Genomic DNA, 23155 nt, shown 5'->3' on the forward strand with positions numbered 1-23155 from the left:
AGGCCTGTGCTGGGAAATGAAATATCTTCACCTAAAAACTAGACAGAAGCATTCTCAGAAACTTCTGTGTGATGAGTGCATTCAAATCACAGACTTCAACGTTCCTTTTGATAGAACGGTTTTGACACACTCCTTTTGTAGGATCTGTAAGTGTTTATTTCGAGCGCTTTGGGGCCTATGCTGGAAAAGGAAATATCTTCACATTAAAACTAGACTGAAGCATTCTCAGAATCTTGTTTGTGATGACTTTATTCTACTCATGGAGTGAAACCTTCTTTTTGATAGAAGAGTTTTGAAACGCTCTTTTTGTAGAATCTGCAAGTGGATATTTGGAGCTGTTTGAGGCCAATACTGGAAAAGGAAACATCTTCACATAAAAACTAGACAGAAGAATTCTCAGAAACCTCTTTGTGATGAGTGCATTCAACTCACAGACTTGAACCTTTCTTTAGAAAGAGCAGTTTTGAAACACTCTTTTTGTAGAATCTGCTACTGTATATTTGGAGCGCACTGAGTCCTATGCTGGGAAATGAAATATCTTCACTTACAAACTAGACAGAAGGATTCTCAGAAACTACTGTGTGATGAGTACATTCAGCTCACATATTTGAACCTTGCTTTTGAAAGAGGAGTTTTGAAACACTCTTTTTGTGCAATCTGCAAGTGGATATTTGGAGCGCCTTGAAGCCTATGCTGGGAAATGAAATATCTTCAACTAAAAACTAGACAGAAGCAATCTCAGAAACTTCTTCGCGATGCGTGCATTCAACTCACAGAGTTGAAACTGACTTTGATAGAGTAATTTGGAAACACCCTTTTTGTAATTTCTGCAAGAGGATATATGGAGCGACTACGGCATCTAGTGGAAAAGGAAATACATGCAGATGAAAACTAGATAGAACCATTCTCAGAAACCTCTTTCTGAGGAGTGAGTTCAACTCACAGACTTGAACGTTCCTCTTGAAAGAGCAGTTATGAAACACTCTTTTTGTAGAATCTGCAAGTGGATATTTGGAGCGCTCTCAGGTCTATGCTGGAAAAGGAAATGTCTTCACATAAGAACTAGACAGAAGCATTCTCAGAAACTTCTGTGTGATGAGTGCATTCAACTCACGGACACGACCGTTCTTTTGATATAACAGTTTTGTAACACTCCTTTTGTAAAATGTGCAAGTGTTTATTTGGAGGGCTTTGAGGCCTATGCAGGAAAAGGAAATATCTTCACGTAAGAACTAGACAGAAGCATTCTCAGAAACTTCTTCATGATGACAGCTTTCAACTCACAGACTTGAACGTTCCTTTTGAAAGAGCAGTTTTGAAACACTCTGATTGAAGAATCTGCAAGTGGATATTTGGAACGATTTGAGGCCTAGGCTGGGAAATGAAATATCTTCACCTAAAAACTAGACAGAAGTATGCTCAGAAACTTCTGTATGATGAGTGCATCCAACTTACAGACTTGAACGTTCCTTTTGAAAGAGCAGTTTTGAAACACTCTTTTTGTAGAATCTGCAAGTGGATATTTGGAGCGCTTTGTGGCCTATGCTGGGAAAAGGAATATCTTCAAATAAAAACTAGACAGAAGCATTCTCAGAAACTTCTGTGTGATGAGTGCATTCAACTCACAGACTTGAGCATTCCTTTTCATAGAACAGTTTGGAAACACTCCTTTTGTAGAATCTGCAAGTGTTTATTTGGAGCGCTTTGGGGCCTATGCTGGAAAAGGAAATATCTTCACATAAAAACTAGACAAAAGCATTCTCAGAAACCTCTTTGTGATGAGTGCATTCAACTCACAGACTTGAACCTTTCTTTTGAAAGAGCAGTTTTGAAACACTCTTTTTGTAGAATCTGCTAGTGTATATTTTTAGCGCATTGAGGCCTGTGCTGGGAAATGAAATATCTTCACCTAAAAACTAGACAGAAGCATTCTCAGAAACTTCTGTGTGATGAGTGCATTCAACTCACAGACTTCAACGTTCCTTTTGATAGAACGGTTTTGACACACTCCTTTTGTAGGATCTGTAAGTGTTTATTTCGAGCGCTTTGGGGCCTATGCTGGAAAAGGAAATATCTTCACATTAAAACTAGACTGAAGCATTCTCAGAATCTTGTTTGTGATGACTTTATTCTACTCATGGAGTGAAACCTTCTTTTTGATAGAAGAGTTTTGAAACGCTCTTTTTGTAGAATCTGCAAGTGGATATTTGGAGCTGTTTGAGGCCAATACTGGAAAAGGAAACATCTTCACATAAAAACTAGACAGAAGAATTCTCAGAAACCTCTTTGTGATGAGTGCATTCAACTCACAGACTTGAACCTTTCTTTTGAAAGAGCAGTTTTGAAACACTCTTTTTGTAGAATCTGCTACTGTATATTTGGAGCGCACTGAGTCCTATGCTGGGAAATGAAATATCTTCACTTACAAACTAGACAGAAGGATTCTCAGAAACTACTGTGTGATGAGTACATTCAGCTCACATATTTGAACCTTGCTTTTGAAAGAGGAGTTTTGAAACACTCTTTTTGTGCAATCTGCAAGTGGATATTTGGAGCGCCTTGAAGCCTATGCTGGGAAATGAAATATCTTCAACTAAAAACTAGACAGAAGCAATCTCAGAAACTTCTTCGCGATGCGTGCATTCAACTCACAGAGTTGAAACTGACTTTGATAGAGTAATTTGGAAACACACTTTTTGTAATTTCTGCAAGAGGATATTTGGAGCGACTACGGCATCTAGTGGAAAAGGAAATACATGCAGATGAAAGCTAGATAGAACCATTCTCAGAAACCTCTTTCTGAGGAGTGAGTTCAACTCACAGACTTGAACGTTCCTCTTGAAAGAGCAGTTTTGAAACACTCTTTTTGTAGAATCTGCAAGTGGATATTTGGAGCGCTCTCAGGTCTATGCTGGAAAAGGAAATATCTTCACATAAGAACTAGACAGAAGCATTCTCAGAAACTTCTGTGTGATGAGTGCATTCAACTCACGGACACGAACGTTCCTTTTGATATAACAGTTTTGTAACACTCCTTTTGTAAAATGTGCAAGTGTTTATTTGGAGGGCTTTGAGGCCTATGCAGGAAAAGGAAATATCTTCACGTAAGAACTAGACAGAAGCATTCTCAGAAACTTCTTCATGATGACAGCTTTCAACTCACAGACTTGAACGTTCCTTTTGAAAGAGCAGTTTTGAAACACTCTGATTGAAGAATCTGCAAGTGGATATTTGGAACGCTTTGAGGCCTAGGCTGGGAAATGAAATATCTTCACCTAAAAACTAGACAGAAGTATGCTCAGAAACTTCTGTATGATGAGTGCATCCAACTCACAGACTTGAACGTTCCTTTTGAAAGAGCAGTTTGGAAACACTCTTTTTGTAGAATCTGCAAGTGGATATTTGGAGCGCTTTGTGGCCTATGCTGGGAAAAGGAATATCTTCAAATAAAAACTAGACAGAAGCATTCTCAGAAACTTCTGTGTGATGAGTGCATTCAACTCACAGACTTGAGCATTCCTTTTCATAGAACAGTTTGGAAACACTCCTTTTGTAGAATCTGCAAGTGTTTATTTGGAGCGCTTTGGGGCCTATGCTGGAAAAGGAAATATCATCACATAAAAACTAGACAGAAGCATTCTCAGAATCTGGTTTGTGATGACTGCATTCTACTCACAGGGTTGAACCTTCTTTTCGATAGAAGAGTTTTGAAACTCTCTTTTTGTAGAATCTTCAAGTGGATATCTAGAGCTGTTTGAGGCCAATTCTGGAAAAGGAAATATCTTCACATAAAAACTAGACAAAAGCATTCTCAGAAACCTCTTTGTGATGAGTGCATTCAACTCACAGACTTGAACCTTTCTTTTGAAAGAGCAGTTTTGAAACACTCTTTTTGTAGAATCTGCTAGTGTATATTTTTAGCGCATTGAGGCCTGTGCTGGGAAATGAAATATCTTCACCTAAAAACTAGACAGAAGCATTCTCAGAAACTTCTGTGTGATGAGTGCATTCAACTCACAGACTTCAACGTTCCTTTTGATAGAACGGTTTTGACACACTCCTTTTGTAGGATCTGTAAGTGTTTATTTCGAGCGCTTTGGGGCCTATGCTGGAAAAGGAAATATCTTCACATTAAAACTAGACTGAAGCATTCTCAGAATCTTGTTTGTGATGACTTTATTCTACTCATGGAGTGAAACCTTCTTTTTGATAGAAGAGTTTTGAAACGCTCTTTTTGTAGAATCTGCAAGTGGATATTTGGAGCTGTTTGAGGCCAATACTGGAAAAGGAAACATCTTCACATAAAAACTAGACAGAAGAATTCTCAGAAACCTCTTTGTGATGAGTGCATTCAACTCACAGACTTGAACCTTTCTTTTGAAAGAGCAGTTTTGAAACACTCTTTTTGTAGAATCTGCTACTGTATATTTGGAGCGCACTGAGTCCTATGCTGGGAAATGAAATATCTTCACTTACAAACTAGACAGAAGGATTCTCAGAAACTACTGTGTGATGAGTACATTCAACTCACATATTTGAACCTTGCTTTTGAAAGAGGAGTTTTGAAACACTCTTTTTGTGCAATCTGCAAGTGGATATTTGGAGCGCCTTGAAGCCTATGCTGGGAAATGAAATATCTTCAACTAAAAACTAGACAGAAGCAATCTCAGAAACTTCTTCGCGATGCGTGCATTCAACTCACAGAGTTGAAACTGACTTTGATAGAGTAATTTGGAAACACACTTTTTGTAATTTCTGCAAGAGGATATTTGGAGCGACTACGGCATCTAGTGGAAAAGGAAATACATGCAGATGAAAACTAGATAGAACCATTCTCAGAAACCTCTTTCTGAGGAGTGAGTTCAACTCACAGACTTGAACGTTCCTCTTGAAAGAGCAGTTTTGAAACACTCTTTTTGTAGAATCTGCAAGTGGATATTTGGAGCGCTCTCAGGTCTATGCTGGAAAAGGAAATATCTTCACATAAGAACTAGACAGAAGCATTCTCAGAAACTTCTGTGTGATGAGTGCATTCAACTCACGGACACGAACGTTCCTTTTGATATAACAGTTTTGTAACACTCCTTTTGTAAAATGTGCAAGTGTTTATTTGGAGGGCTTTGAGGCCTATGCAGGAAAAGGAAATATCTTCACGTAAGAACTAGACAGAAGCATTCTCAGAAACTTCTTCATGATGACAGCTTTCAACTCACAGACTTGAACGTTCCTTTTGAAAGAGCAGTTTTGAAACACTCTGATTGAAGAATCTGCAAGTGGATATTTGGAACGCTTTGAGGCCTAGGCTGGGAAATGAAATATCTTCACCTAAAAACTAGACAGAAGTATGCTCAGAAACTTCTGTATGATGAGTGCATCCAACTCACAGACTTGAACGTTCCTTTTGAAAGAGCAGTTTTGAAACACTCTTTTTGTAGAATCTGCAAGTGGATATTTGGAGCGCTTTGTGGCCTATGCTGGGAAAAGGAATATCTTCAAATAAAAACTAGACAGAAGCATTCTCAGAAACTTCTGTGTGATGAGTGCATTCAACTCACAGACTTGAGCATTCCTTTTCATAGAACAGTTTGGAAACACTCCTTTTGTAGAATCTGCAAGTGTTTATTTGGAGCGCTTTGGGGCCTATGCTGGAAAAGGAAATATCTTCACATAAAAACTAGACAAAAGCATTCTCAGAAACCTCTTTGTGATGAGTGCATTCAACTCACAGACTTGAACCTTTCTTTTGAAAGAGCAGTTTTGAAACACTCTTTTTGTAGAATCTGCTAGTGTATATTTTTAGCCCATTGAGGCCTGTGCTGGGAAATGAAATATCTTCACCTAAAAACTAGACAGAAGCATTCTCAGAAACTTCTGTGTGATGAGTGCATTCAACTCACAGACTTCAACGTTCCTTTTGATAGAACGGTTTTGACACACTCCTTTTGTAGGATCTGTAAGTGTTTATTTCGAGCGCTTTGGGGCCTATGCTGGAAAAGGAAATATCTTCACATTAAAACTAGACTGAAGCATTCTCAGAATCTTGTTTGTGATGACTTTATTCTACTCATGGAGTGAAACCTTCTTTTTGATAGAAGAGTTTTGAAACACTCTTTTTGTAGAATCTGCAAGTGGATATTTGGAGCTGTTTGAGGCCAATACTGGAAAAGGAAACATCTTCACATAAAAACTAGACAGAAGAATTCTCAGAAACCTCTTTGTGATGAGTGCATTCAACTCACAGACTTGAACCTTTCTTTTGAAAGAGCAGTTTTGAAACACTCTTTTTGTAGAATCTGCTACTGAATATTTGGAGCGCACTGAGTCCTATGCTGGGAAATGAAATATCTTCACTTACAAACTAGACAGAAGGATTCTCAGAAACTACTGTGTGATGAGTACATTCAACTCACATATTTGAACCTTGCTTTTGAAAGAGGAGTTTTGAAACACTCTTTTTGTGCAATCTGCAAGTGGATATTTGGAGCGCCTTGAAGCCTATGCTGGGAAATGAAATATCTTCAACTAAAAACTAGACAGAAGCAATCTCAGAAACTTCTTCGCGATGCGTGCATTCAACTCACAGAGTTGAAACTGACTTTGATAGAGTAATTTGGAAACACACTTTTTGTAATTTCTGCAAGAGGATATTTGGAGCGACTACGGCATCTAGTGGAAAAGGAAATACATGCAGATGAAAACTAGATAGAACCATTCTCAGAAACCTCTTTCTGAGGAGTGAGTTCAACTCACAGACTTGAACGTTCCTCTTGAAAGAGCAGTTTTGAAACACTCTTTTTGTAGAATCTGCAAGTGGATATTTGGAGCGCTCTCAGGTCTATGCTGGAAAAGGAAATATCTTCACATAAGAACTAGACAGAAGCATTCTCAGAAACTTCTGTGTGATGAGTGCATTCAACTCACGGACACGAACGTTCCTTTTGATATAACAGTTTTGTAACACTCCTTTTGTAAAATGTGCAAGTGTTTATTTGGAGGGCTTTGAGGCCTATGCAGGAAAAGGAAATATCTTCACGTAAGAACTAGACAGAAGCATTCTCAGAAACTTCTTCATGATGACAGCTTTCAACTCACAGACTTGAACGTTCCTTTTGAAAGAGCAGTTTTGAAACACTCTGTTTGAAGAATCTGCAAGTGGATATTTGGAACGCTTTGAGGCCTAGGCTGGGAAATGAAATATCTTCACCTAAAAACAAGACAGAAGTATGCTCAGAAACTTCTGTATGATGAGTGCATCCAACTCACAGACTTGAACGTTCCTTTTGAAAGAGCAGTTTGGAAACACTCTTTTTGTAGAATCTGCAAGTGGATATTTGGAGCGCTTTGTGGCCTATGCTGGGAAAAGGAATATCTTCAAATAAAAACTAGACAGAAGCATTCTCAGAAACTTCTGTGTGATGAGTGCATTCAACTCACAGACTTGAGCATTCCTTTTCATAGAACAGTTTGGAAACACTCCTTTTGTAGAATCTGCAAGTGTTTATTTGGAGCGCTTTGGGGCCTATGCTGGAAAAGGAAATATCATCACATAAAAACTAGACAGAAGCATTCCCAGAATCTGGTTTGTGATGACTGCATTCTACTCACAGGGTTGAACCTTCTTTTCGATAGAAGAGTTTTGAAACTCTCTTTTTGTTGAATCTTCAAGTGGATATCTAGAGCTGTTTGAGGCCAATTCTGGAAAAGGAAATATCTTCACATAAAAACTAGACAAAAGCATTCTCAGAAACCTCTTTGTGATGAGTGCATTCAACTCACAGACTTGAACCTTTCTTTTGAAAGAGCAGTTTTGAAACACTCTTTTTGTAGAATCTGCTAGTGTATATTTTTAGCGCATTGAGGCCTGTGCTGGGAAATGAAATATCTTCACCTAAAAACTAGACAGAAGCATTCTCAGAAACTTCTGTGTGATGAGTGCATTCAACTCACAGACTTCAACGTTCCTTTTGATAGAACGGTTTTGACACACTCCTTTTGTAGGATCTGTAAGTGTTTATTTCGAGCGCTTTGGGGCCTATGCTGGAAAAGGAAATATCTTCACAATAAAACTAGACTGAAGCATTCTCAGAATCTTGTTTGTGATGACTTTATTCTACTCATGGAGTGAAACCTTCTTTTTGATAGAAGAGTTTTGAAACGCTCTTTTTGTAGAATCTGCAAGTGGATATTTGGAGCTGTTTGAGGCCAATACTGGAAAAGGAAACATCTTCACATAAAAACTAGACAGAAGAATTCTCAGAAACCTCTTTGTGATGAGTGCATTCAACTCACAGACTTGAACCTTTCTTTTGAAAGAGCAGTTTTGAAACACTCTTTTTGTAGAATCTGCTACTGTATATTTGGAGCGCACTGAGTCCTATGCTGGGAAATGAAATATCTTCACTTACAAACTAGACAGAAGGATTCTCAGAAACTACTGTGTGATGAGTACATTCAGCTCACATATTTGAACCTTGCTTTTGAAAGAGGAGTTTTGAAACACTCTTTTTGTGCAATCTGCAAGTGGATATTTGGAGCGCCTTGAAGCCTATGCTGGGAAATGAAATATCTTCAACTAAAAACTAGACAGAAGCAATCTCAGAAGCTTCTTTGCGATGCGTGCATTCAACTCACAGAGTTGAAACTGACTTTGATAGAGTAATTTGGAAACACACTTTTTGTAATTTCTGCAAGAGGATATTTGGAGCGACTACGGCATCTAGTGGAAAAGGAAATACATGCAGATGAAAACTAGATAGAACCATTCTCAGAAACCTCTTTCTGAGGAGTGAGTTCAACTCACAGACTTGAACGTTCCTCTTGAAAGAGCAGTTATGAAACACTCTTTTTGTAGAATCTGCAAGTGGATATTTGGAGCGCTCTCAGGTCTATGCTGGAAAAGGAAATATCTTCACATAAGAACTAGACAGAAGCATTCTCAGAAACTTCTGTGTGATGAGTGCATTCAACTCACGGACACGAACGTTCCTTTTGATATAACAGTTTTGTAACACTCCTTTTGTAAAATGTGCAAGTGTTTATTTGGAGGGCTTTGAGGCCTATGCAGGAAAAGGAAATATCTTCACGTAAGAACTAGACAGAAGCATTCTCAGAAACTTCTTCATGATGACAGCTTTCAACTCACAGACTTGAACGTTCCTTTTGAAAGAGCAGTTTTGAAACACTCTGATTGAAGAATCTGCAAGTGGATATTTGGAACGCTTTGAGGCCTAGGCTGGGAAATGAAATATCTTCACCTAAAAACTAGACAGAAGTATGCTCAGAAACTTCTGTATGATGAGTGCATCCAACTCACAGACTTGAACGTTCCTTTTGAAAGAGCAGTTTTGGAACACTCTTTTTGTAGAATCTGCAAGTGGATATTTGGAGCGCTTTGTGGCCTATGCTGGGAAAAGGAATATCTTCAAATAAAAACTAGACAGAAGCATTCTCAGAAACTTCTGTGTGATGAGTGCATTCAACTCACAGAATTGAGCATTCCTTTTCATAGAACAGTTTGGAAACACTCCTTTTGTAGAATCTGCAAGTGTTTATTTGGAGCGCTTTGGGGCCTATGCTGGAAAAGGAAATATCTTCACATAAAAACTAGACAAAAGCATTCTCAGAAACCTCTTTGTGATGAGTGCATTCAACTCACAGACTTGAACCTTTCTTTTGAAAGAGCAGTTTTGAAACACTCTTTTTGTAGAATCTGCTGGTGTATATTTTTAGCGCATTGAGGCCTGTGCTGGGAAATGAAATATCTTCACCTAAAAACTAGACAGAAGCATTCTCAGAAACTTCTGTGTGATGAGTGCATTCAACTCACAGACTTCAACGTTCCTTTTGATAGAACGGTTTTGACACACTCCTTTTGTAGGATCTGTAAGTGTTTATTTCGAGCGCTTTGGGGCCTATGCTGGAAAAGGAAATATCTTCACATTAAAACTAGACTGAAGCATTCTCAGAATCTTGTTTGTGATGACTTTATTCTACTCATGGAGTGAAACCTTCTTTTTGATAGAAGAGTTTTGAAACGCTCTTTTTGTAGAATCTGCAAGTGGATATTTGGAGCTGTTTGAGGCCAATACTGGAAAAGGAAACATCTTCACATAAAAACTAGACAGAAGAATTCTCAGAAACCTCTTTGTGATGAGTGCATTCAACTCACAGACTTGAACCTTTCTTTTGAAAGAGCAGTTTTGAAACACTCTTTTTGTAGAATCTGCTACTGTATATTTGGAGCGCACTGAGTCCTATGCTGGGAAATGAAATATCTTCACTTACAAACTAGACAGAAGGATTCTCAGAAACTACTGTGTGATGAGTACATTCAGCTCACATATTTGAACCTTGCTTCTGAAAGAGGAGTTTTGAAACACTCTTTTTGTGCAATCTGCAAGTGGATATTTGGAGCGCCTTGAAGCCTATGCTGGGAAATGAAATATCTTCAACTAAAAACTAGACAGAAGCAATCTCAGAAACTTCTTCGCGATGCGTGCATTCAACTCACAGAGTTGAAACTGACTTTGATAGAGTAATTTGGAAACACACTTTTTGTAATTTCTGCAAGAGGATATTTGGAGCGACTACGGCATCTAGTGGAAAAGGAAATACATGCAGATGAAAACTAGATAGAACCATTCTCAGAAACCTCTTTCTGAGGAGTGAGTTCAACTCACAGACTTGAACGTTCCTCTTGAAAGAGCAGTTTTGAAACACTCTTTTTGTAGAATCTGCAAGTGGATATTTGGAGCGCTCTCAGGTCTATGCTGGAAAAGGAAATATCTTCACATAAGAACTAGACAGAAGCATTCTCAGAAACTTCTGTGTGATGAGTGCATTCAACTCACGGACACGAACGTTCCTTTTGATATAACAGTTTTGTAACACTCCTTTTGTAAAATGTGCAAGTGTTTATTTGGAGGGCTTTGAGGCCTATGCAGGAAAAGGAAATATCTTCACGTAAGAACTAGACAGAAGCATTCTCAGAAACTTCTTCATGATGACAGCTTTCAACTCACAGACTTGAACGTTCCTTTTGAAAGAGCTGTTTTGAAACGCTCTGATTGAAGAATCTGCAAGTGGATATTTGGAACGCTTTGAGGCCTAGGCTGGGAAATGAAATATCTTCACCTAAAAACTAGACAGAAGTATGCTCAGAAACTTCTGTATGATGAGTGCATCCAACTCACAGTCTTGAACGTTCCTTTTGAAAGAGCAGTTTTGATACACTCTTTTTGTAGAATCTGCAAGTGGATATTTGGAGCGCTTTGTGGCCTATGCTGGGAAAAGGAATATCTTCAAATAAAAACTAGACAGAAGCATTCTCAGAAACTTCTGTGTGATGAGTGCATTCAACTCACAGACTTGAGCATTCCTTTTCATAGAACAGTTTGGAAACACTCCTTTTGTAGAATCTGCAAGTGTTTATTTGGAGCGCTTTGGGGCCTATGCTGGAAAAGGAAATATCTTCACATAAAAACTAGACAAAAGCATTCTCAGAAACCTCTTTGTGATGAGTGCATTCAACTCACAGACTTGAACCTTTCTTTTGAAAGAGCAGTTTTGAAACACTCTTTTTGTAGAATCTGCTAGTGTATATTTTTAGCGCATTGAGGCCTGTGCTGGGAAATGAAATATCTTCACCTAAAAACTAGACAGAAGCATTCTCAGAAACTTCTGTGTGATGAGTGCATTCAACTCACAGACTTCAACGTTCCTTTTGATAGAACGGTTTTGACACACTCCTTTTGTAGGATCTGTAAGTGTTTATTTCGAGCGCTTTGGGGCCTATGCTGGAAAAGGAAATATCTTCACATTAAAACTAGACTGAAGCATTCTCAGAATCTTGTTTGTGATGACTTTATTCTACTCATGGAGTGAAACCTTCTTTTTGATAGAAGAGTTTTGAAACGCTCTTTTTGTAGAATCTGCAAGTGGATATTTGGAGCTGTTTGAGGCCAATACTGGAAAAGGAAACATCTTCACATAAAAACTAGACAGAAGAATTCTCAGAAACCTCTTTGTGATGAGTGCATTCAACTCACAGACTTGAACCTTTCTTTAGAAAGAGCAGTTTTGAAACACTCTTTTTGTAGAATCTGCTACTGTATATTTGGAGCGCACTGAGTCCTATGCTGGGAAATGAAATATCTTCACTTACAAACTAGACAGAAGGATTCTCAGAAACTACTGTGTGATGAGTACATTCAGCTCACATATTTGAACCTTGCTTTTGAAAGAGGAGTTTTGAAACACTCTTTTTGTGCAATCTGCAAGTGGATATTTGGAGCGCCTTGAAGCCTATGCTGGGAAATGAAATATCTTCAACTAAAAACTAGACAGAAGCAATCTCAGAAGCTTCTTCGCGATGCGTGCATTCAACTCACAGAGTTGAAACTGACTTTGATAGAGTAATTTGGAAACACACTTTTTGTAATTTCTGCAAGAGGATATATGGAGCGACTACGGCATCTAGTGGAAAAGGAAATACATGCAGATGAAAACTAGATAGAACCATTCTCAGAAACCTCTTTCTGAGGAGTGAGTTCAACTCACAGACTTGAACGTTCCTCTTGAAAGAGCAGTTTTGAAACACTCTTTTTGTAGAATCTGCAAGTGGATATTTGGAGCGCTCTCAGGTCTATGCTGGAAAAGGAAATATCTTCACATAAGAACTAGACAGAAGCATTCTCAGAAACTTCTGTGTGATGAGTGCATTCAACTCACGGACACGAACGTTCCTTTTGATATAACAGTTTTGTAACACTCCTTTTGTAAAATGTGCAAGTGTTTATTTGGAGGGCTTTGAGGCCTATGCAGGAAAAGGAAATATCTTCACGTAAGAACTAGACAGAAGCATTCTCAGAAACTTCTTCATGATGACAGCTTTCAACTCACAGACTTGAACGTTCCTTTTGAAAGAGCAGTTTTGAAACACTCTGATTGAAGAATCTGCAAGTGGATATTTGGAACGCTTTGAGGCCTAGGCTGGGAAATGAAATATCTTCACCTAAAAACTAGACAGAAGTATGCTCAGAAACTTCTGTATGATGAGTGCATCCAACTCACAGACTTGAACGTTCCTTTTGAAAGAGCAGTTTTGAAACACTCTTTTTGTAGAATCTGCAAGTGGATATTTGGAGCGCTTTGTGGCCTATGCTGGGAAAAGGAATATCTTCAAATAAAAACTAGACAGAAGCATTCTCAGAAACTTCTGTGTGATGAGTGCATTCAACTCACAGACTTGAGCATTCCTTTTCATAGAACAGTTTGGAAACACTCCTTTTGTAGAATCTGCAAGTGTTTATTTGGAGCGCTTTGGGGCCTATGCTGGAAAAGGAAATATCATCACATAAAAACTAGACAGAAGCATTCTCAGAATCTGGTTTGTGATGACTGCATTCTACTCACAGGGTTGAACCTTCTTTTCGATAGAAGAGTTTTGAAACTCTCTTTTTGTAGAATCTTCAAGTGGATATCTAGAGCTGTTTGAGGCCAATTCTGGAAAAGGAAATATCTTCACATAAAAACTAGACAAAAGCATTCTCAGAAACCTCTTTGTGATGAGTGCATTCAACTCACAGACTTGAACCTTTCTTTTGAAAGAGCAGTTTTGAAACACTCTTTTTGTAGAATCTGCTAGTGTATATTTTTAGCGCATTGAGGCCTGTGCTGGGAAATGAAATATCTTCACCTAAAAACTAGACAGAAGCATTCTCAGAAACTTGTGTGTGATGAGTGCATTCAACTCACAGACTTCAACGTTCCTTTTGATAGAACGGTTTTGACACACTCCTTTTGTAGGATCTGTAAGTGTTTATTTCGAGCGCTTTGGGGCCTATGCTGGAAAAGGAAATATCTTCACATTAAAACTAGACTGAAGCATTCTCAGAATCTTGTTTGTGATGACTTTATTCTACTCATGGAGTGAAACCTTCTTTTTGATAGAAGAGTTTTGAAACGCTCTTTTTGTAGAATCTGCAAGTGGATATTTGGAGCTGTTTGAGGCCAATACTGGAAAAGGAAACATCTTCACATAAAAACTAGACAGAAGAATTCTCAGAAACCTCTTTGTGATGAGTGCATTCAACTCACAGACTTGAACCTTTCTTTTGAAAGAGCAGTTTTGAAACACTCTTTTTGTAGAATCTGCTACTGTATATTTGGAGCGCACTGAGTCCTATGCTGGGAAATGAAATATCTTCACTTACAAACTAGACAGAAGGATTCTCAGAAACTACTGTGTGATGAGTACATTCAACTCACATATTTGAACCTTGCTTTTGAAAGAGGAGTTTTGAAACACTCTTTTTGTGCAATCTGCAAGTGGATATTTGGAGCGCCTTGAAGCCTATGCTGGGAAATGAAATATCTTCAACTAAAAACTAGACAGAAGCAATCTCAGAAACTTCTTCGCGATGCGTGCATTCAACTCACAGAGTTGAAACTGACTTTGATAGAGTAATTTGGAAACACACTTTTTGTAATTTCTGCAAGAGGATATTTGGAGCGACTACGGCATCTAGTGGAAAAGGAAATACATGCAGATGAAAACTAGATAGAACCATTCTCAGAAACCTCTTTCTGAGGAGTGAGTTCAACTCACAGACTTGAACGTTCCTCTTGAAAGAGCAGTTTTGAAACACTCTTTTTGTAGAATCTGCAAGTGGATATTTGGAGCGCTCTCAGGTCTATGCTGGAAAAGGAAATATCTTCACATAAGAACTAGACAGAAGCATTCTCAGAAACTTCTGTGTGATGAGTGCATTCAACTCACGGACACGAACGTTCCTTTTGATATAACAGTTTTGTAACACTCCTTTTGTAAAATGTGCAAGTGTTTATTTGGAGGGCTTTGAGGCCTATGCAGGAAAAGGAAATATCTTCACGTAAGAACTAGACAGAAGCATTCTCAGAAACTTCTTCATGATGACAGCTTTCAACTCACAGACTTGAACGTTCCTTTTGAAAGAGCAGTTTTGAAACACTCTGTTTGAAGAATCTGCAAGTGGATATTTGGAACGCTTTGAGGCCTAGGCTGGGAAATGAAATATCTTCACCTAAAAACTAGACAGAAGTATGCTCAGAAACTTCTGTATGATGAGTGCATCCAACTCACAGACTTGAACGTTCCTTTTGAAAGAGCGGTTTTGAAACACTCTTTTTGTAGAATCTGCAAGTGGATATTTGGAGCGCTTTGTGGCCTATGCTGGGAAAAGGAATATCTTCAAATAAAAACTAGACAGAAGCATTCTCAGAAACTTCTGTGTGATGAGTGCATTCAACTCACAGACTTGAGCATTCCTTTTCATAGAACAGTTTGGAAACACTCCTTTTGTAGAATCTGCAAGTGTTTATTTGGAGCGCTTTGGGGCCTATGCTGGAAAAGGAAATATCATCACATAAAAACTAGACAGAAGCATTCTCAGAATCTGGTTTGTGATGACTGCATTCTACTCACAGGGTTGAACCTTCTTTTCGATAGAAGAGTTTTGAAACTCTCTTTTTGTTGAATCTTCAAGTGGATATCTAGAGCTGTTTGAGGCCAATTCTGGAAAACGAAATATCTTCACATAAAAACTAGACAAAAGCATTCTCAGAAACCTCTTTGTGATGAGTGCATTCAACTCACAGACTTGAACCTTTCTTTTGAAAGAGCAGTTTTGAAACACTCTTTTTGTAGAATCTGCTAGTGTATATTTTTAGCGCATTGAGGCCTGTGCTGGGAAATGAAATATCTTCACCTAAAAACTAGACAGAAGCATTCTCAGAAACTTCTGTGTGATGAGTGCATTCAACTCACAGACTTCAACGTTCCTTTTGATAGAACGGTTTTGACACACTCCTTTTGTAGGATCTGTAAGTGTTTATTTCGAGCGCTTTGGGGCCTATGCTGGAAAAGGAAATATCTTCACATTAAAACTAGACTGAAGCATTCTCAGAATCTTGTTTGTGATGACTTTATTCTACTCATGGAGTGAAACCTTCTTTTTGATAGAAGAGTTTTGAAACGCTCTTTTTGTAGAATCTGCAAGTGGATATTTGGAGCTGTTTGAGGCCAATACTGGAAAAGGAAACATCTTCACATAAAAACTAGACAGAAGAATTCTCAGAAACCTCTTTGTGATGAGTGCATTCAACTCACAGACTTGAACCTTTCTTTTGAAAGAGCAGTTTTGAAACACTCTTTTTGTAGAATCTGCTACTGTATATTTGGAGCGCACTGAGTCCTATGCTGGGAAATGAAATATCTTCACTTACAAACTAGACAGAAGGATTCTCAGAAACTACTGTGTGATGAGTACATTCAACTCACATATTTGAACCTTGCTTTTGAAAGAGGAGTTTTGAAACACTCTTTTTGTGCAATCTGCAAGTGGATATTTGGAGCGCCTTGAAGCCTATGCTGGGAAATGAAATATCTTCAACTAAAAACTAGACAGAAGCAATCTCAGAAACTTCTTCGCGATGCGTGCATTCAACTCACAGAGTTGAAACTGACTTTGATAGAGTAATTTGGAAACACACTTTTTGTAATTTCTGCAAGAGGATATTTGGAGCGACTACGGCATCTAGTGGAAAAGGAAATACATGCAGATGAAAACTAGATAGAACCATTCTCAGAAACCTCTTTCTGAGGAGTGAGTTCAACTCACAGACTTGAACGTTCCTCTTGAAAGAGCAGTTTTGAAACACTCTTTTTGTAGAATCTGCAAGTGGATATTTGGAGCGCTCTCAGGTCTATGCTGGAAAAGGAAATATCTTCACATAAGAACTAGACAGAAGCATTCTCAGAAACTTCTGTGTGATGAGTGCATTCAACTCACGGACACGAACGTTCCTTTTGATATAACAGTTTTGTAACACTCCTTTTGTAAAATGTGCAAGTGTTTATTTGGAGGGCTTTGAGGCCTATGCAGGAAAAGGAAATATCTTCACGTAAGAACTAGACAGAAGCATTCTCAGAAACTTCTTCATGATGACAGCTTTCAACTCACAGACTTGAACGTTCCTTTTGAAAGAGCAGTTTTGAAACACTCTGATTGAAGAATCTGCAAGTGGATATTTGGAACGCTTTGAGGCCTAGGCTGGGAAATGAAATATCTTCACCTAAAAACTAGACAGAAGTATGCTCAGAAACTTCTGTATGATGAGTGCATCCAACTCACAGACTTGAACGTTCCTTTTGAAAGAGCAGTTTTGAAACACTCTTTTTGTAGAATCTGCAAGTGGATATTTGGAGCGCTTTGTGGCCTATGCTGGGAAAAGGAATATCTTCAAACAAAAACTAGACAGAAGCATTCTCAGAAACTTCTGTGTGATGAGTGCATTCAACTCACAGACTTGAGCATTCCTTTTCATAGAACAGTTTGGAAACACTCCTTTTGTAGAATCTGCAAGTGTTTATTTGGAGCGCTTTGGGGCCTATGCTGGAAAAGGAAATATCTTCACATAAAAACTAGACAAAAGCATTCTCAGAAACCTCTTTGTGATGAGTGCATTCAACTCACAGACTTGAACCTTTCTTTTGAAAGAGCAGTTTTGAAACACTCTTTTTGTAGAATCTGCTAGTGTATATTTTTAGCCCATTGAGGCCTGTGCTGGGAAATGAAATATCTTCACCTAAAAACTAGACAGAAGCATTCTCAGAAACTTCTGTGTGATGAGTGCTTTCAACTCACAGACTTCAACGTTCCTTTTGATAGAACGGTTTTGACACACTCCTTTTGTAGGATCTGTAAGTGTTTATTTCGAGCGCTTTGGGGCCTATGCTGGAAAAGGAAATATCTTCACATTAAAACTAGACTGAAGCATTCTCAGAATCTTGTTTGTGATGACTTTATTCTACTCATGGAGTGAAACCTTCTTTTTGATAGAAGAGTTTTGAAACACTCTTTTTGTAGAATCTGCAAGTGGATATTTGGAGCTGTTTGAGGCCAATACTGGAAAAGGAAACATCTTCACATAAAAACTAGACAGAAGAATTCTCAGAAACCTCTTTGTGATGAGTGCATTCAACTCACAGACTTGAACCTTTCTTTTGAAAGAGCAGTTTTGAAACACTCTTTTTGTAGAATCTGCTACTGAATATTTGGAGCGCACTGAGTCCTATGCTGGGAAATGAAATATCTTCACTTACAAACTAGACAGAAGGATTCTCAGAAACTACTGTGTGATGAGTACATTCAACTCACATATTTGAACCTTGCTTTTGAAAGAGGAGTTTTGAAACACTCTTTTTGTGCAATCTGCAAGTGGATATTTGGAGCGCCTTGAAGCCTATGCTGGGAAATGAAATATCTTCAACTAAAAACTAGACAGAAGCAATCTCAGAAACTTCTTCGCGATGCGTGCATTCAACTCACAGAGTTGAAACTGACTTTGATAGAGTAATTTGGAAACACACTTTTTGTAATTTCTGCAAGAGGATATTTGGAGCGACTACGGCATCTAGTGGAAAAGGAAATACATGCAGATGAAAACTAGATAGAACCATTCTCAGAAACCTCTTTCTGAGGAGTGAGTTCAACTCACAGACTTGAACGTTCCTCTTGAAAGAGCAGTTTTGAAACACTCTTTTTGTAGAATCTGCAAGTGGATATTTGGAGCGCTCTCAGGTCTATGCTGGAAAAGGAAATATCTTCACATAAGAACTAGACAGAAGCATTCTCAGAAACTTCTGTGTGATGAGTGCATTCAACTCACGGACACGAACGTTCCTTTTGATATAACAGTTTTGTAACACTCCTTTTGTAAAATGTGCAAGTGTTTATTTGGAGGGCTTTGAGGCCTATGCAGGAAAAGGAAATATCTTCACGTAAGAACTAGACAGAAGCATTCTCAGAAACTTCTTCATGATGACAGCTTTCAACTCACAGACTTGAACGTTCCTTTTGAAAGAGCAGTTTTGAAACACTCTGTTTGAAGAATCTGCAAGTGGATATTTGGAACGCTTTGAGGCCTAGGCTGGGAAATGAAATATCTTCACCTAAAAACAAGACAGAAGTATGCTCAGAAACTTCTGTATGATGAGTGCATCCAACTCACAGACTTGAACGTTCCTTTTGAAAGAGCAGTTTGGAAACACTCTTTTTGTAGAATCTGCAAGTGGATATTTGGAGCGCTTTGTGGCCTATGCTGGGAAAAGGAATATCTTCAAATAAAAACTAGACAGAAGCATTCTCAGAAACTTCTGTGTGATGAGTGCATTCAACTCACAGACTTGAGCATTCCTTTTCATAGAACAGTTTGGAAACACTCCTTTTGTAGAATCTGCAAGTGTTTATTTGGAGCGCTTTGGGGCCTATGCTGGAAAAGGAAATATCATCACATAAAAACTAGACAGAAGCATTCCCAGAATCTGGTTTGTGATGACTGCATTCTACTCACAGGGTTGAACCTTCTTTTCGATAGAAGAGTTTTGAAACTCTCTTTTTGTTGAATCTTCAAGTGGATATCTAGAGCTGTTTGAGGCCAATTCTGGAAAAGGAAATATCTTCACATAAAAACTAGACAAAAGCATTCTCAGAAACCTCTTTGTGATGAGTGCATTCAACTCACAGACTTGAACCTTTCTTTTGAAAGAGCAGTTTTGAAACACTCTTTTGGTAGAATCTGCTAGTGTATATTTTTAGCGCATTGAGGCCTGTGCTGGGAAATGAAATATCTTCACCTAAAAACTAGACAGAAGCATTCTCAGAAACTTCTGTGTGATGAGTGCATTCAACTCACAGACTTCAACGTTCCTTTTGATAGAACGGTTTTGACACACTCCTTTTGTAGGATCTGTAAGTGTTTATTTCGAGCGCTTTGGGGCCTATGCTGGAAAAGGAAATATCTTCACAATAAAACTAGACTGAAGCATTCTCAGAATCTTGTTTGTGATGACTTTATTCTACTCATGGAGTGAAACCTTCTTTTTGATAGAAGAGTTTTGAAACGCTCTTTTTGTAGAATCTGCAAGTGGATATTTGGAGCTGTTTGAGGCCAATACTGGAAAAGGAAACATCTTCACATAAAAACTAGACAGAAGAATTCTCAGAAACCTCTTTGTGATGAGTGCATTCAACTCACAGACTTGAACCTTTCTTTTGAAAGAGCAGTTTTGAAACACTCTTTTTGTAGAATCTGCTACTGTATATTTGGAGCGCACTGAGTCCTATGCTGGGAAATGAAATATCTTCACTTACAAACTAGACAGAAGGATTCTCAGAAACTACTGTGTGATGAGTACATTCAGCTCACATATTTGAACCTTGCTTTTGAAAGAGGAGTTTTGAAACACTCTTTTTGTGCAATCTGCAAGTGGATATTTGGAGCGCCTTGAAGCCTATGCTGGGAAATGAAATATCTTCAACTAAAAACTAGACAGAAGCAATCTCAGAAGCTTCTTTGCGATGCGTGCATTCAACTCACAGAGTTGAAACTGACTTTGATAGAGTAATTTGGAAACACACTTTTTGTAATTTCTGCAAGAGGATATTTGGAGCGACTACGGCATCTAGTGGAAAAGGAAATACATGCAGATGAAAACTAGATAGAACCATTCTCAGAAACCTCTTTCTGAGGAGTGAGTTCAACCCACAGACTTGAACGTTCCTCTTGAAAGAGCAGTTATGAAACACTCTTTTTGTAGAATCTGCAAGTGGATATTTGGAGCGCTCTCAGGTCTATGCTGGAAAAGGAAATATCTTCACATAAGAACTAGACAGAAGCATTCTCAGAAACTTCTGTGTGATGAGTGCATTCAACTCACGGACACGAACGTTCCTTTTGATATAACAGTTTTGTAACACTCCTTTTGTAAAATGTGCAAGTGTTTATTTGGAGGGCTTTGAGGCCTATGCAGGAAAAGGAAATATCTTCACGTAAGAACTAGACAGAAGCATTCTCAGAAACTTCTTCATGATGACAGCTTTCAACTCACAGACTTGAACGTTCCTTTTGAAAGAGCAGTTTTGAAACACTCTGATTGAAGAATCTGCAAGTGGATATTTGGAACGCTTTGAGGCCTAGGCTGGGAAATGAAATATCTTCACCTAAAAACTAGACAGAAGTATGCTCAGAAACTTCTGTATGATGAGTGCATCCAACTCACAGACTTGAACGTTCCTTTTGAAAGAGCAGTTTTGGAACACTCTTTTTGTAGAATCTGCAAGTGGATATTTGGAGCGCTTTGTGGCCTATGCTGGGAAAAGGAATATCTTCAAATAAAAACTAGACAGAAGCATTCTCAGAAACTTCTGTGTGATGAGTGCATTCAACTCACAGAATTGAGCATTCCTTTTCATAGAACAGTTTGGAAACACTCCTTTTGTAGAATCTGCAAGTGTTTATTTGGAGCGCTTTGGGGCCTATGCTGGAAAAGGAAATATCTTCACATAAAAACTAGACAAAAGCATTCTCAGAAACCTCTTTGTGATGAGTGCATTCAACTCACAGACTTGAACCTTTCTTTTGAAAGAGCAGTTTTGAAACACTCTTTTTGTAGAATCTGCTGGTGTATATTTTTAGCGCATTGAGGCCTGTGCTGGGAAATGAAATATCTTCACCTAAAAACTAGACAGAAGCATTCTCAGAAACTTCTGTGTGATGAGTGCATTCAACTCACAGACTTCAACGTTCCTTTTGATAGAACGGTTTTGACACACTCCTTTTGTAGGATCTGTAAGTGTTTATTTCGAGCGCTTTGGGGCCTATGCTGGAAAAGGAAATATCTTCACATTAAAACTAGACTGAAGCATTCTCAGAATCTTGTTTGTGATGACTTTATTCTACTCATGGAGTGAAACCTTCTTTTTGATAGAAGAGTTTTGAAACGCTCTTTTTGTAGAATCTGCAAGTGGATATTTGGAGCTGTTTGAGGCCAATACTGGAAAAGGAAACATCTTCACATAAAAACTAGACAGAAGAATTCTCAGAAACCTCTTTGTGATGAGTGCATTCAACTCACAGACTTGAACCTTTCTTTTGAAAGAGCAGTTTTGAAACACTCTTTTTGTAGAATCTGCTACTGTATATTTGGAGCGCACTGAGTCCTATGCTGGGAAATGAAATATCTTCACTTACAAACTAGACAGAAGGATTCTCAGAAACTACTGTGTGATGAGTACATTCAGCTCACATATTTGAACCTTGCTTCTGAAAGAGGAGTTTTGAAACACTCTTTTTGTGCAATCTGCAAGTGGATATTTGGAGCGCCTTGAAGCCTATGCTGGGAAATGAAATATCTTCAACTAAAAACTAGACAGAAGCAATCTCAGAAACTTCTTCGCGATGCGTGCATTCAACTCACAGAGTTGAAACTGACTTTGATAGAGTAATTTGGAAACACACTTTTTGTAATTTCTGCAAGAGGATATTTGGAGCGACTACGGCATCTAGTGGAAAAGGAAATACATGCAGATGAAAACTAGATAGAACCATTCTCAGAAACCTCTTTCTGAGGAGTGAGTTCAACTCACAGACTTGAACGTTCCTCTTGAAAGAGCAGTTTTGAAACACTCTTTTTGTAGAATCTGCAAGTGGATATTTGGAGCGCTCTCAGGTCTATGCTGGAAAAGGAAATATCTTCACATAAGAACTAGACAGAAGCATTCTCAGAAACTTCTGTGTGATGAGTGCATTCAACTCACGGACACGAACGTTCCTTTTGATATAACAGTTTTGTAACACTCCTTTTGTAAAATGTGCAAGTGTTTATTTGGAGGGCTTTGAGGCCTATGCAGGAAAAGGAAATATCTTCACGTAAGAACTAGACAGAAGCATTCTCAGAAACTTCTTCATGATGACAGCTTTCAACTCACAGACTTGAACGTTCCTTTTGAAAGAGCTGTTTTGAAACGCTCTGATTGAAGAATCTGCAAGTGGATATTTGGAACGCTTTGAGGCCTAGGCTGGGAAATGAAATATCTTCACCTAAAAACTAGACAGAAGTATGCTCAGAAACTTCTGTATGATGAGTGCATCCAACTCACAGTCTTGAACGTTCCTTTTGAAAGAGCAGTTTTGATACACTCTTTTTGTAGAATCTGCAAGTGGATATTTGGAGCGCTTTGTGGCCTATGCTGGGAAAAGGAATATCTTCAAATAAAAACTAGACAGAAGCATTCTCAGAAACTTCTGTGTGATGAGTGCATTCAACTCACAGACT

This window comes from Pongo pygmaeus, chromosome 14, assembly GCF_028885625.2.
Source record: "Pongo pygmaeus isolate AG05252 chromosome 14, NHGRI_mPonPyg2-v2.0_pri, whole genome shotgun sequence".
Taxonomy (NCBI): domain Eukaryota; kingdom Metazoa; phylum Chordata; class Mammalia; order Primates; family Hominidae; genus Pongo; species Pongo pygmaeus.